The 17,074-nt window shown below is 44.2% G+C and overlaps 1 protein-coding gene across 1 annotated transcript in view; it reads right to left on the bottom strand.

Moving 5' to 3' along the window:
- MYO3A (myosin IIIA) overlaps positions 1–17,074 on the bottom strand; it is a 229,865-nt gene that overhangs the window by 161,417 nt on the left and 51,374 nt on the right. The gene's annotated exons all lie outside the window — the stretch shown is intronic.

Here is a 17,074-nt window from a genome sequence, read left to right as displayed (position 1 = left end):
CTGCAGGCGGGCATGAAGGCCGTGACCAGGGAGCTGGGAATGGCGACTCCACGTGTGGGAGCAAACGAGCTGGAAGGGGGTGCAACGGCTGACAGGCCCGCGGTGGAGGCGGGTAAAAAAATTATTCGGGGGGCGTGTTTGGCGAGGGTCGTGACAGAAGAATCGACGGTGACCAAAAGGGAAAAATTAAATGGGGAGACCAAAACGTGCGAGACGAGACACGAGGTGACGACAACAGAAACTCATAAATGTACAGAGACACGGGAGACAGAAAAAATAGAGGAGAGACTGCACGATGAAGACGAGGTTAGTGACGCACACACACACACAGAGGTAGTGGAGGACCATGAGGTGGAGACCCAGTGCGAGCAGCTGGATAGCCTCCTCCAGGAACGAGGGGAGGGAGTCTGCCCCCTTGAGGCGAGTCACGACCAGGTGAGTTCGGTCGTGCTTTGCGAGGTTGAGGGGAGGAGTGCTGCGAACGGTTGCACGGAGAGCTTGGGGGGTATAGAGGCCCCGGAGACCCTTGTGGGGACACGAATCCCCAGTGTGGTTGTCCCGGTGTGTGTGGTGCAAGGTGTGAGTGCGTACCCGTGTGTGGAAGCGACCCCATGTGTGAGTGGTGTGGTGGCGATGGTGCCAGCGTACGTGCTTCCCAGCACGCCGAGTGTGGATGAGGCACCGCGGGTGAGTGCCCCCGCGTGTGTGAGTGAGGGACGGTGTGTGGATGAGGCACCGCGGATGAGTGCCCCCGCGTGTGTGGGTGAGGCACCGTGTGTGAGTGAGGCCGTGTGTGTGAGTGAAACGGCCAGTATGAGTGAGGCACCACGTGTGAGTGGTGTGGTGGCGAGTGTGCCGGAGTGTGTGCTTCCCAGCACGCCGTGTGTGGATGAGGCACCGCGGATGAGTGCCCCCGCGTGTGTGAGTGAGGCACGGTGTATGAGTGAGGAACCGCGGGTGAGTGCCCTCGCGTGTGTGGGTGAGGCACCGCGGGTGAGTGCCCCCGCGCGAGTGAATGGAGCACCACGGGTGAGTAGTATGGGTTATGCAAGGGAGACCGTGTGTGTGAGAGAGCGATATGTGAGGGAGATGTCGGTTGGCATGCGGGAGCACGCAGCCGCGTCTCCCGGTGTGAATGTAATGGAATGGAGTGTGAGCGTCGTAACACGCAGGTGTGCGTGGGTCGAATGGCGACGACGGCGACATCGGAAGAAAGAAAGCCGAGTAGCGGCTGTAGTTGTTTCGGGGACCGTGCCGGGTTCACCCAGCAGTGAGCACGAGGTCCGTGCTGTGCAACGCACGAGACCGGCACGTCCTCGCTTGCGGGAATGAAGTCCCGGTCCGGAAACGCACGCGGTGGATTTGCCGATCCCGCGGACGGACAAAGTTGAGGCAGGATTATGGATTTGGACCGGACGGGTTCTCCACGCGATCGTGTGTGTTAAGCTCCAACGGGCAAAGCACATGTGTTCGCGTGGGGAACCCCTCGAGACGTGGGGCTTGTGTTTTTTTTTTTTATGCGCACGGTGACGCCATGGCTGCACGTGGGGTTGGAATCCGGCAGGAGGGGTATCTCTGCCGGATGGTACCGTCCAAGGAGGGACGAGGAACACGTGCAGCTGCATGACGTCACGGGCAGGTGCAAAGTGCGCGAGTTGCCGCGCTGGTGATGCGCATGGAAAAAAAAATAAAATAAAAATAAAAACAAGCCTCACTTTCGGGTGCACAGGATTCCTGGGCAAGGGGTGGAAGACCCCCTTACCCGGGGCACAGGATGGAAACTAGTTAGGGGGAAGGGTTAGCTTAGCTAGACCGACTCCATGGGGCAGGGGTAAGTCCTCATGGAGTCCGTGGAATGGATTAGTTAGAGGGATTGTAGCCAGATTTAGGTTGGGAAATAAAATGATTTATTTGAGGACATGGACAGACTTGTGGATGTGTAGAGGGGACGTAGCTTAGCTACGTAGTGTTAAAAGGAACGTGCTGTAGTTTAAGGGACGACGTGGGAGCACGAGTTAGTTAGGGGATGTAGTTCGAAGGATGGCAGAGTTCAGCGGTGTGTGTGTTGAAGAGTTGGTGAGTTGTGAGGCATGTGCTTGGTGAGTGAGTGAGGCCAGCGGGTCTGTGTGTGTGGAGTGAATGGGGAATGCATGGTGCGATGAGTGATTGGGGGGAGGAGTGACTCCCGCCCAAGGGACCCCGGGGTCAGTGTAGAGTGAGTTAGGGGGTTAGTTAAATTACAAATTGGAGGTCGTTTTGTTGTTGGTGGGGAAGTAGGCTCGAAACCCGTTTGGAGGGGTGCAGGAGCAACAGGAGCCTGTTGACGGGCTTGGGAGCGTGGCTGCGAAAGGTGAGTATCGCTGAGTGGGTACCCCGGGCACCAGGCTAGTCGGCCGTGGTAGGCCAAGGGCCCATGGGGGGCCGGGATAGCGTAGTGGGCACGGGTGCGCCTGCTTGGTGCGGGGGCCCGGGGCGCCATTAGCCGCGTGGGCAGTGTTGTGGGCACGGGTGACCCTCGGAAAGGGGCCCGGGAGGCCGGCCTGCCACGTGTGCGTTTCAGGGGAGGTGCCATGGGGGGCACTCCCCGGTGTTGGGGAGCTGGTAGGCTCGGAGGCAGTGTAGTGCCCGGGGGTGCCATAGCGGGAGATTCGGCAGAGGGTCGTGCCTGCCAAAGGGAGCCACGTGTCCCAGCCAGGAGACCGTGTGAGGGCACGGAGAGAAAATTGGGGGGCGAGGCCCGAAATTGTGAGGACACCAACACAGGCGACGGGAATCTGGGTTGTTAGAACCAATAGTTTAAGCGAGAGGCGCTTGTTGAAAGCCCCGGGGTAGTTTAACAGTTAAATGGTTCGGGTAGATTATGAGATGTACCCCTCCGCACCATCCATCCCCTCGCTCTCGTTGTGGGCCACTGGACCCACTTTGGTTATAGATCGCCGAACTCTGGGGAGGCCATTCTGAGGCTTCGTTGGGCCTCGACACAGGACGTTAGCTCTCCCTTATGCCCCTCCGGGAAGGGAACGTAGGGGTTGGGAGTAGGCTAGGTGACAGGATAGGTTAGCCGAACAAAGACGATAAAGGGGGTTAGGGGACGATTTATAGTGGGGAAGTAAAAATAAATAAAAAAAATAAAAAAATAAGTTGGGGCTAAATTGGTTTTTCACAAATTAAGGGAGTGGGTATGTACAGTGACAGGCAAAGGCGATAGGTTGGGAGGGAGACAGGTAGGTAGGGCCGAGCCCGCCTTCCAAGTGGCCAGCACCACCGCACTCCCTCCACCAACCTCCACTGAACGGCAAAAGCTGGCCAACTTCATCTGCTGGCTGTGTTGCTGCAAGGCCTGTGCCGGCCACTTCATCTGCCGGCTGGCTGTTTTTCTTCAAGGCCTGTGCCGGCCAGTTCATCTGCCGGCTGTGTTGCCTGCAGCGGGCCTTCTTCTGCGGGCTGTGTTTGCCTGCTGCCTTTGCCATGCCATGCCCACTGCCCCTGTTCACCAGCCCCCATTCAATTTTGCGTTGCCCCCCCCCCCTGTTCATTGCCATGTGCGCCAGGATCAAGGCAACAGTTTGCAAGCTGCGAGAACTGCCCTGTTGGCAGCTACAGCACGGGCCTGCAGTGGCGGCCCGTGCACCGTGTTTGTGTTCATCCATCCATTCGTTGTGCTCATTGCGTGTGCCACTTGAGCTGGCACGGAGACTGCGTTTGTGCAGCCCATGCACCGTTGTGATTCACTGCGTTCAGTTCAAAAGGGAAGGCCTTGGACTGCGTGTGAGCAGCCAGCCACGTTCCCTGTCACCTGCATTGTTTTGAGCCAGAGACTGCATGCGAGCAGCCTGGCTCCCTGCTAACTGCTTTTCTTTTTGCAGAGTTCAATGATCCTGGGCCATGGTTTAGTGTAAAATTTGTAAGTTAAGGTTAAGATGTACTGTAAATATGAGTGCGCCCCCGGCATGTCTGTCTTAGCGCCGGCAATTTTATTTAAGTCGTCCGTGTGAGTGAGTTTGTTTAGATAGTTACGCAGCCCTCAGGTTATTTATTTTGGGGACACGAATACCATGAATGTCGCACTCAGGGATCCGTAGGTAAAATGTACTAGGGGAAAACTACACATGATGGCACACGAAAATTTGACGACTCGGGACGAGTCTGTAAAAAGGGGAGGGGGTAGTGTTGTGGTTACCAAGTTCGCAAACCACCATTCAGGTCCCTTAGGTGAGATATCTCTGTAAGTATATGTGTAGTTAGGCCCAAACCCGTTGTCTAGAGGGAATAAATGTCATTCATGCGTGCTGCGACTCTTCAGGATAGCCGTTTTTCTTTTACTATCTTTATTTTGGACCAACCGCCATTGTTACCACCACCAACCACAACAGCCACGACCTTTCCCGTCACACCTCACAACCGTCGCATCGCCACCGTTCTTGCGCCGCTTGTGGGTACCGGTGTTGGACTCGTGCAGGGCGCGCGCCGAACAGCGTGTACAAAACCACGGATTTTCCGCTCCAAAAACGGATCAAAAACGACACACGCCCACTTTTGTTCCGTCCAATCGGTGAGCGAGGGGCGATTTGGCCCCGCCTCCAGGGCGTTGGAGGGCGGTCGCTGTATGCAAATTCATGGATCAAAACGCATTCACGCCCACTTTTTCTCGGGCCAATGGGGAGCGAGGTGAAAGGTCGAAGGCAGGGGGTCAAAGGCGAAGCCACGGGGCTAATATAAGCGGCTGCGTTCATCAGAAAAGAGTTGGTCGTTGGCCGTCGTCGTCGTCGTGTGCGTTGGCGTCGGAGCGAAGAGGACGGAGCTGTGGAGAGGCGGCGAAGGCAGACGAGGGGGTGCTCGCGTCGTGCCGGGAGCTGCACACCAGGGAGGCCGACGGCGCGACCTGGTCGAGGTGGAGACGCTCGTCGCGGGACTCGAGACAGAGTAAAAATCCTCCTTTCCCCGAGCATCAGCAACCCCCTCCTGTTTCCCCCCCCCGCGCTGAGATAGTGCGACCAAGGGGGCCCCTTTTCCCACCCCCTACCAGACACTGTCCGCGAGGCCCGCGGAGTTGAGGCACCATCGCCGCTCCGCGTCTCATCACCAGACGGGTAGGCCCGACCCGGTCTCGGCCTCAGGCCCGCCTCATCCTTGAGGGTGTTCTTTTTCTTGGTTTTGGGTATGTGTTGTCGGCGCCGTCTGTGAAGTAGAATTGTATAAGTGTTGCCGTGTGCTCGGTAGTCGGTATTAGCTCTGCATTGTGTCTTCGCTTTTACATTTGCTTTTTGTGTAAAATTGCATTGTGTTTCTCTTCTTTTCTATGTGCTTTTGGTGGAATTGTATATGTGTGCTTTCCGTTCATCGCGAATAAATGTGCTTTATGTTGAACTGCTTTCCCGCTTCGCTTCGTCATTTCTCTCATTGAATCCTCATCTTGCTTCACGTAAAGGGTTGGTGGTGGGCTGAATACGCCCGATAATTAATCGAACCGTCGAGGCCGACGATAACACCGCTCGGTTATCCCGATAGTACGGAACGGGTCGCTTAAGTGGCCCGTGTCCGAAGTCGACCTGCGGCGAGGTGCGATCGCCCGGTCTACCCTCCGTGTGGGTACTTAGGTAGGTCGAATTTGGCGAGCAACCCTATCCCACGCGGGGGCCGATTGGCTCGATCGCGGTGAGACCGAAAGGTCCACCCGTGACTGGTTCCCGGCGTTAGTCCGAGAGGGTCACGACTGGATTGTCCGTCCGGTGGGCGACGTGCCGCGATTCGAGTTACGTGGCCGTCAGCACGCCGGCGGGCGCGAATCCGCAACAATATATATATATATATGTATGTATGTATGTATGTATGTATGTATGTATGTATGTATATGTATGTATATGTATGTATATGTATGTATGTATATATATATATATATGTATATATATGTATGTATATATATATATATATATATATATATATATATATATATATATATATATATATATATATATATATATATATATATATATATATATATATATATATATATATATATATATATATATATATATATATATATATATATATATATATATATATATATATATATATATATATATATATATATATATATATATATATATATATATATATATATATATATATATATATATATATATATATATATATATATATATATATATATATATATATATATATATATATATATATATATATATATATATATATATATATATATATATATATATATATATATGTATATATATATATATATATATATATATATATATATATATATATATATATATATATATATATATATATATATATATATATATATATATATATATATATATATATATATATATATATATATATATATATATATATATATATATATATATATATATATATATATATATATATATATATATATATATATATATATATATATATATATATATATATATATATATATATATATATATATATATATATATATATATATATATATATATATATATATATATATATATATATATATATATATATATATATATATATATATATATATATATATATATATATATATATATGGAGCTGTTGAACAGCTCCCAAGATGAGAGCAGCCATTTTTAGTAGGATTACCTTTTCTTAAATTGAATGTAGCATTTAATTGAGGAAGCCAAAGCATTTAAAATGCTCTCAGTAAGCTACAGTTTTTGACTGTTGGTGGTCAAAGCAAGTAGGCGATCTCTCTCTCTCTCTTTGTCGTGCAGCTGAACATCTGGCTTTCTTGTTGGCCCTTGGAACAACATTCTTTGAGCCTTGAGCTCGGAGAAGCCCAATCATAAATCAGCACTCTTTTGGTATAGTTCAAAAGGGAACATCTTGCAGTAGAATGAGAAGATAATATACATTGTGATAAAGATCTGCCTGACCAATAACAGATCTTCTTGCTTGTGAAAAGATCAATGCTTTGTCAGGCCAGGAGAGAATATTTGCTGGGGTGTTGTTACTTTCAAAGAATACGATATCTAAGAAAGGAAATATAAATCTGATGGAAGTTGGGGAAATCATGAAAACAGATGAGCAGGAAAAGTACATATAAAGTAAACCAAACTGCTTGCGGGAAAGAGAGAGTTCGACTGAGCTGGGATACTGCAGGTTGTCTCTGTCTCACTTTGTCATGTACTCTTTTGATGTGAATTAAAAGGCTCTTCTCTACCATGATCAGTGTGGACATTGCTAGATTTCAATCAACGGTGGAACATGATCTCGACATATATATCTTCTTCTTCTTCTTTCGGCTACTCCCATTCGGGGTCGCCACAGCGGATCATCCGGATGATCCGCATAGTGATTTGGCACATGTTTTACGCCGGATGCCCTTCCTGACGCAACCCTGGTCGCCTCTTACGACACAGGGATATGGTACACCTATTTTAACCGGGGTATACGCCGGCCCAGAATACTGGTACTCAATTCACCAACCTCGGAAGGATGACAGGCTGAGTCAACCCCTGGTGTATTAATTCAGTGGCCCAACGGGGCTTGAACTCAGGACCTTTTGGATCCCAAGCCGCTGCCCTTACCACTGCGCCAACACCAGGATATATATATATATATATATATATATATATATATATATATATATATATATATATATATATATATATATATATATATATATATATATATATATATATATATATATATATATATATATATATCTTCTTCTTCTTCTTCTTTCGGCTGCTCCCATTCGGGGTCGCCACAGCGGATCATCCATATGATCCGCATAGTGATTTGGCACATGTTTTACGCCGGATGCCCTTCCTGACACAACCCTGGTCGCCTCTTATGACACAGGGATATGGTATACCTATTTTAACCAGGGTATACACCGGCCCAGTACACTGGTACTCATTTCGCCGACCTCGGAAGGATGACAGGCTGAGTCAACCCCCTGGTGTATTTATTCAGTGGACCAACGGGGCTTGAACTCAGGACCTTTTGGATCCCAAGCCGCTGCCCTAACCACTGCGCCAACACCAGGCATATATATATATATATATATATATATATATATATATATATATATATATATATATATATATATATATATATGTCATTTAATTGAAATAAAATGAAAGCTTTGAAGGTTGTTGGAAAAAACAAAACAAACCATTTCTTCAGAAGTTTACAGCTGTTGTTGCAGCCTCATTCACACCACCTTATTTAACACGTTACATCAGCTCTTTATGCCTGTTGCATGTGTCCTTTACGACATCCATAAAAACAGTAACTTCCCTGCTTGGAATAATTTCCAATTTTGTGTGACTGCCAGACAGGCAGACGGAGTAAAAAAAGAACAATGACTTTACTCTGCGCATGTGCAATCGGGACGAGATCCTGTACAATTTGCCATATTCAGAGCCAAAGTACTGCTAAACAGGAGGTTTGTGTTCTGGCTCATGTTCTACAGTCTTTAAAATAAAACACTCAATTGAAATTAAGTAGTTTTTTTTTTTTGTATACCTAGTCGAGGCTTGTATGAGAGCAAACACACAATGCACAGCAAGGGGGGCATGAGATAAGAGGGGCATGGGTAGGACAAAACAGTGAGGAACAGAGATATTAGGAGATCTGTGGAAGGGGGAGTGATGGGACGGGGAACACGGGGTATACAAGATGGACATTACAGGGACTTTCAGGAAGGAAAGCAGGGAATTTGACGGAGGTGGATTTGGGGTGGATTAATGGGGGTAGAAAAGATCGAGGATTTGGCTGGGGGGAAGATAAGAGGTAGTGGTGAACAGCTGTTTTGAAGGACTGGAGGGAAGAATGGGATTTAAGAAAGTGTGGGAGTTTATTCCAAAGGCGGGAAAAAAGAGGAATGAAAGAGTGAAGGTGAGCAGTGATTTGTGATTTTGGTAGTTTTCCCAGAAGGGGGCTGTTGGTGGATCTCGAACATAGACTGACGTGCAGACAAACAGACCAAGTGAACCAATTACTTAATCCCGCTTTTCGTTTCACACACGTGGAGTAATAACAACATAACCTGAGATCAAGACCTGACCTGACTTTTACCTGATGCATACTTCGCAGAGTGCACTGTGACTTAGCTCACTGATGTCTATAAATGCAGGATGGGAAGGCGAGTAGGAGGGCCCATGGTCGTGCTGCCACCATGGAGAAGAATTAATGGAGGTGAGGGGATGAGGTTATTGGCGGTCAACATGGAAGTAATCTCGTCATGACATCACACAGTGCTCACCTAGCTAAACATGGCAACTGAAAAAGCGTAGGAAGAGCCACAGAAGCCAATGTTTTGCAATCATTTGCTTTAACTATACCATCCCTGGAAGAAAACAGGGCCTGTCTTGATTGATAAAAGTTGATCAATCTGGAGGGAATGTAGAGCCGTCCAAGCACGGTCTCGTCGTCGATAACAATCTCCTCTACATATCTGGGTTTACTGTTAGAAAAGTATTCGTGCAGATGTCATATCTTGAGTGCTGAGCTCAAATGATGTCTTTCTCCCAACCTACTACTACTACGTCGACTCAGGCCTAAAGGGCCAGCATCGCAGCACAAACCCACAGTCGTCATCGTCTTACATATCACTGAGCTTCAAGAATCGAGGTGGGATTTTTGTGCCGTCGACGACAGTTATAAAGGTAGTGATAGTGGCGGAACGTGTCTCGCGTTCTATGTCTAGCTTGTGAGTAGTTAGCGAGGCCACCTTGAACAGAGCGTGACTGTTATCGCAAGTGGTAGTCACCATCGGTGGGGAGAAGTTGTTGAATGATGCACATGAGAAACGAACACGTGTCAGGATCGATAACCATTCAGTAGATCTGATCCACATCATCGTGAGAATCTTCTACAAGATCCGTGTACATCACTTCTCATCCCTACAGATTGCGGACGTACTGAAAAAAGCTCTCCGCAATGAACCAACTCAAAACATTATACTTATGGGTCAGTCATTCAATGAGGTGAAATGTCTGTGGCCTGAAATGAGGTTCGTTATCAGTTATAAGCAATTGTTCGCTGTATTATTCCAAATTTCTCAGAAGGAAACTACTATTGCATGAAACCGATACCTGGTCTTCGTAATTGTTTCATTACATCTGAGAGCTCGCCGCAAGCGGTTTTGATATACAATGAGCTTTGACTGTATATTTTATGGTCATGAAAAAATGTCTCCCATCTGGATATTGTGTGCTCATTATGATGTCTTCCGATTCGATCAAAATAAAGTTACACTCTAACTTGAAAATGTTTCTTGAACGGATCATGTATCCTGACTTGTATTTGATGAAAATGTCTATTGCTCATGGATGTCAAAATGAGTGTTGGAGAATACTGACATTCTCAAATTCATTGTAAAACCCAGCAAATTCGTCGTTGATGTCTGAAATGTCATTGAATACATATGAAAGATATGATCTGCAAATTATGTAGCATTGGATCCAGTAGTTAAGGGTTGATGCAACTTTTTTCCTGGACCCACTTTTTGCGATTCTCCATGGTATTACTGGCATCAGGCTAGCTTCGCCAGGATGGCTGGAGAACTGTGTGATAATCATGCTGATGTCAGAGCCACATGGCCGTGGCTCGCTGTACTGTCAAGATAGGCACGTCGTATCTATTTAATGTATATCTATGGTTACCGCTCGGGGCCCAAGGCACCATTAATTCGTCCCTATCTTGGAGTTGTTAATTTTTGGAGAGATTTTCCTCTTTCTTTCTCCACCTATCTTGAAACATTTTTAGGAGCCTTCAGTGTTTTAACATTTATAAATAAATTGAAAAATTCAAACAGACAATAGGATCAATACAAAATGCAGAACTGTCATCTTGCTCGTGAAAACAATTAGAACAGTTTTACGGAAGCTTTACATGATCTGTCAACATTCGACTGATTTGTAAGCAGGTTCTTAATACAATACCAGCTAATGTTATCTTGTGAAGAACTGATTTCCTATTATAAAGGAAAAACGCGTTGGAGCATTGTGTTTATCTATAAATGCGCATAAGAAATCGAGAAATTATTAGAATACACGAAGTCATCACTCTCCGGAAGCCCGTACGTTGTAACCCATAATGGGGAGCGCGGCTGAGGTTCCCTTCCCCATCGGCCACGCCCACGCAACAACGTGTCTTGTCCTTGGTTGGTAAATAAATGGCCATAACTTGGGAGGCACTTGTCCGATTAATATCAAACCTTGAAAAGACACGCCCTCAGGTCCCCAGCAATATACCTGGCAAGTTTCAATAAGATCGGACCAGTGGTTGTCCAGAAACAGCAGTCGCACACACACACACACACACACACACACACACACACACACACACACACACACACACACACACACACACACACACACACACACACACACACACACACACACACACACACACACACACACACACACACACACAGATTGCTGGAATTATAGATAGATATGTTGACATTTTTAAATTCGCAATTTTTTAATTTCCAAAGTCGGTCCGCAATTGGTCTGAATATCTCAATACATGTTTTCTGACTGTCACAGTTTTTAAATTTTTCCAATATGTAATTTAGTTGGTGAGATATCCGCTTGTAGCATGGTATTGTGTACACTGTGGTCCGAAATGAGGAGAAAGCTTATATCAGAAATTGAACCCAGTTTTAATAAGATAAACAATCTTAATGTTATATAATGCCCAAGTGTCTGTGCTTTCAGAAAATGTATACTTTGCTATGGGTCCTATGGATATAGTTGCTTACAAAGCATGTTTTTTTTTATCCAAACACAGGCTATTTTTTTCCATTTTTATAGCTCATTTCTTAGAAATGGGTTACATGTATGATTGTATATGTTGTCCAAAATGGTTGAAAATGCATTTTTGTTTGCTATATATCATAATACATAAGAATAGAACAATTCCTCGAAACAGTACATTTCTTATGACCTTCTGCATATCTTGGCACCTTCAAATGTGTAAAATCTCAGATTTTGCAAAATTTCCCCCTGTCATAGTGAAGCTTACAAAATCTTATTCCAGAAGTTTGAAATGTATCTGATAGAACATCTTAAATAGCAATTTACTTCTGCATAAAGTGATGATTTAAAATGGCAAGTTTCAACATGGATCATTACTCCATACCAGTTTTCAGGTTCCAGAATATTTACAGAATATATTTACAGAATATAAAGTTACCAACATAAATAAAATACTATGATGAATCATTATACAAATAAAACAATTATTTTGTTACTGGAATTTCACTAATCAATATTCCTATAAAAGAAATCAGACAATTAGCATATGCTCAGAAGTTTGGAATCCTCCTGGGTGCTGATATGTTATACTTTATCTCCATTTATTGCTATGGAATTTAAAATAGCAAAAACACCAAACTTAAAAAGCTATTATAGCCAGAAGTACTAAGCTACTAAAAGCAAATATACAACACGTTTTGTAATATGTACATGTGAATCTTAACAGTCCAATTCCAGGGTAGCCATTTTCTTTTCAATACTACATGTAACTAGTAAACTAGTACTACACTATTTGTTAAAACTACATAACAATCACTATTTTATAGTGCTATCAAGAGCTGACATGTATGTCGAATGAAGAAAAATAAATATTTTAAACTACTTCAAGTAAGTCACTTCTAAACAACACCTTGGAAAAAAAAGTCACAAATTACACATTATAATATATCCTCAGCATCACTTTCTGGATCAGGCAGGATTGCGTTAGACCAGTGTAGGCCTTTACAATCTCCGCATGCTGGAGAACACTCTAGGCCAAATTTTCTACATGAGCATCTCTGTGTACTACAGTTAGTTCTGTAATTGCAGTTGAAGGCTTCCAGAAGATTTTCAGGTGCAGGCTTCAAGTTAATGTCCACAGGCACCATCTTACCATTGATGACATAGCCTTGTCAGTAGAAGATATTTCAATTGAGCTTGGATAAAATTCCTGTGGCTGCTTCACTAATTTTACATCACTTTTAATAAGTTTGGCTGCAGTTTCTATAATTCTTAATTTCTCTTCATCATGGTCATACTTCTTGGGTTTGGAGTAGAAGTCATGGATGATAGAAGATGCTTTATGTCGAAATGCAACCACATTTTCTTTTCCACTAATCTCAGTGATAGTTATCTTGTCTCCAAAATGTTTCTCAAGTCGATGTTTCATGTAGGGAAATCCATATGCTTCAATTCCAGTCTCAATCAATATCTCTTCCATTTTGTTAATAAGATCCTGTATTGAGATTTGTTCCTCATCATAGACCTCCAAATACATGGCCACCTGATTAAAAGCATCTTCCCTTACCGAATCAGGAGGTCTACCCTGCTTAAATAGTTTCGGTTGGATTTTATCATCTGCCATGAACTGTTGTGGTACCTGATTTTCTGTTCTAAAATTTGTGCTGCAAAGGTTGTGGTATACTGCATCTGCAGCATGCAAATCTTGTGCAAACTCAAGTCTACCATTCACAATTTCTGACCACAAATCCTTGTGTTCATTACAACACTTCTTAATTTTATCTTGAAAATCCATTGATCTGACTGGAATAAGTTTATGACTTTTTACCTTGCCATGGAATATATCTGGATGCTCACAGAATATGCAGTTATCTTTATAAATAAATGTATTTCCTGTGGATTGGCGTGTACTTGGTGTATTACTGAAAGAAACAGAGTCACATTCTCGCTTCCTGCTGGCACGAGCTATACACTTTGGAGAACAGAAGTCTTTTCTACACTTGACATGCACAAGTTGTCCAAGAACTGTACTTGTACTGCGAGACCGCAATGCATTAACTTTTGCAATGCCTTCACATCCTTTGGTACCTAACGTTGCAGTTTTTTGTCCACTCAATAGACGTTCCTAACAGAAGACACACTTGTCCATCTTTAATAGATTACTTCAACCTGACAGAAACAAAAACATGATTAGAATTGTAAATAAAGATGTTCCAAACTTTTAGGTGAGCGAGAACCTTTTCAGAATTCTCACCTATCCCCTGGATATACTTTTGCCCTACCCCCACACCCTTCTGATTCTCTCTCCCCTATGCATATTTAATTGAACAGCCCTCAGCCCCTTTCAATCATTAGTACATTTATTGTATCTTATATGGCAACCACAATAACATAGGAAAAAAGTAAATAGACCATTCAGTTATCTTTACTGGGGAATTAAATCTGAAATGGTCATACATCCAAAAATAACTATTTTGGTCAGATTCTCCAAACATCAACTCGAAAAACACTAATCTTCGGTCAATACCATTACATATGGTATTGTTAGAAATGTATTTTCATTATGAATCTGTTGATACCTCTATATTAGGGATAAGTTTTGAATTTTTCACAATATTCCCATAAATCTAGACCCTACCCCAAAATTTTATTTGATGATATTTGTGGGAAAATGCTGCATCAAACTGAGGTCAAAATGGAAATGTTCCAATGCTCTGATTTTAGGTGACTTTTAGCATGTCATTCTACAACATATTTGGAGTGGAAAAAAAAACATGAATGATTACTATTGCAATTTGTGGTGGGTAAATCACTATTTTCACCAGTCTATATTACCAGTTCACTGGAACTCATTTTGCCAACCTTGGAAGGATGACAGGCTGAGTCAACCCCACCTGGTATTAATTCAGCGGCTGACGGGGCTTCAACTCAGGACCCGAAGATCCCAAGCGTGCCACCCTAACCACCAAGCATGAGCCAACACCATGCATGGTATCGACAGATAGAAAACTACAGTCTATACATCCACCGAACCATTCAACCTTTTCAACATTGTTTTTGCTTAATTGACAAATGTCAGCAATGGAGCAGAAGTTTAAAAAATATAATCAAACTCTGAAGAGCGTTATTCTGATTCTGATGTATCATACTATGTTGAAGAGTGTCGGTGCTGCTCTCTCTTTATCGAGTGCAGCCTGTGGCTGCTGGTTGCATCATTGGTTGGGACGCGGCTATGCTGCTGATGCAGTGTCCCCCTTACCAGTACACTGGTGCTCATTTTGCCGACCTCGGAAGGATGACAAGCTGAGTCAACCTCCTGGTGTATTTTAATTCAGCGGCCCAACGGGGCTTGAACTCAGGACCCAAGGATCCCAAGCCGCCACCATAACCACGAAGCCAACACCAGGCATGTCGGTGCTGCTGAAATCAGTTTCTTGGCAAGGGTTATACTGGGTGGTTTGCCATTGCCTTCCCAGCAGTAGTTAGGGCAGGAATTTTGAATTTGTTCAGAGCTCTGGTGATAACTCTCCTCCTCTTCGCAAAAGACACTGTGGGATCTTTAACATCCACCAACTAATGCCAGCAGACAGTACGCCCAGTTTAATGTCCATCCAGAGACGGCACACACATTGATGAATCACCCCTGCCTGTGAAACACCGGGATGACAGTTTATAGCTGGATCTGGATTCAAACCCAGGCTCGACAGATTAGAGCTGAGCGTATGTACCTCGAGTGCCTTGGCTATCCTGCGAGCCCCCGAAAAGCATTTTCACAAATGATGAATCATGGATTTACTTCTTCAAACCTTAAATGAAGTGTTTATGATTGGAGGTGCATCATGAATAATTGGTCGCCAAGAAAAATAATCACAATTCATGACAACTCTCAACTCACAAAGTTTTGGTGACGACTATCTGGTTCCCTTCGTGTGATGCCTTTTTGGCTGCTGGTTGCATCATTGGTTAGGAGCGCAGCTATGCCGCTGATGCAGTGCCCCTATTACCAGTATACTGATGCTCATTTCGCCCACCTCAGAAGGATGACAGGCTGAGTCAACCCCCTGGTGTCAATTGAGTGTCCAACGGGGCTCGAACTCAGGACCCTCGGATCCCAAGCCACCACCCGAGCCGCTAAGCCAACACCAGGCTCTTACGATCTGGTAATTTTGAGATACGAGAACTCATATGACTGAAAATCTCAAAGGAAAATCCAGACTGTCAGAGACATGTCACATGTGGGACACGTGCAAACAATCCATCTTCCAGCCTCGGCAATGACATTCAGGACTATCTTTTGGTCCTTCAAGGTATGGTTTTTTGCAGACACATTGAAGAATACGATGCTGTAAAGGTGGTTTTGAAGTTGTGATATCCTGTTTAATATAATCTATACCATGACAACAGACATATCCTTGTGCGAGTGTACACAAAAATCAATGATGATTTTGAAAATAAGTGAAATTTTGGAAAAACCTTCGAAATAATATGGGGATTTTTAATAGAGTATTTTAATAGAGTATTTTTATTTCAGAGTATTTTGGAGCCTGTGTGGCTAATGTATGATGCAAATAATCTAATTTTGGAGCATGTTACATAGGAGAAGAACCTGGGGGTGGTGATTGATATGGGAGGTAAGCAGGCAGCACAGTGCAAGGCAGCGATAGGTAAAGTGAATCGGGGTTTTAGGTTGTATTTGGAGGGGGATCATTTATAAATCAAAAGAGGTGGTGTTAATGTTGTACAGGAATTTAGTGAGGGCAACATTTAGAATACTGTGTGCAGTTCTGGTCACCACAACTCAGGAAGGACATCGATGCCGTGGAAAGGGTTCAGCGCAGGGCTACTCGATTGATTCCGGGCCCAGCTAGACTCAGCTATGAGGAGCGGTTGAAGGAGACGGGGCTTTATACATGACAAAGGAAGCGGTTCCCAGGAGATATAATAGAGATATTTAAGATAATTAAAGGTATTGATAAAATAAGTGCAGATTAATTATTCAACAGAGTAGACAGTGATAGAACCAGGAGCCATAGCTTGAGAGTAAAGAAGAGGAGAGTTAAGACGGTCGCAAGGTAGGGGACTTTTACTCAGAGAGTAGTTAATACATGGAATGACCTCCCTGGAAAGGTAGTGGCAGCATAAAAAGTAGAAAGTTTAAATTAGAATTAGATAGGAACCTGGAAGTTATAGAGGTAGAGGGGTATGGGGATGGTAATAGGACTTTTTGGTAGTTTGAGCATTGATGGATGATTGTGTGCATGTGTACGGAATGCTGTTGGTGGGGGTCTTGTCAAGGGGGGTTGTGTGGT

The sequence above is a fragment of the Eptatretus burgeri genome, chromosome 3, assembly GCF_056783735.1.
Source record: "Eptatretus burgeri isolate ZD-2024b chromosome 3, Ebu_testis_v1, whole genome shotgun sequence".
Taxonomy (NCBI): domain Eukaryota; kingdom Metazoa; phylum Chordata; class Myxini; order Myxiniformes; family Myxinidae; genus Eptatretus; species Eptatretus burgeri.
This window is presented reverse-complemented; position numbering and strand designations above follow the sequence as displayed.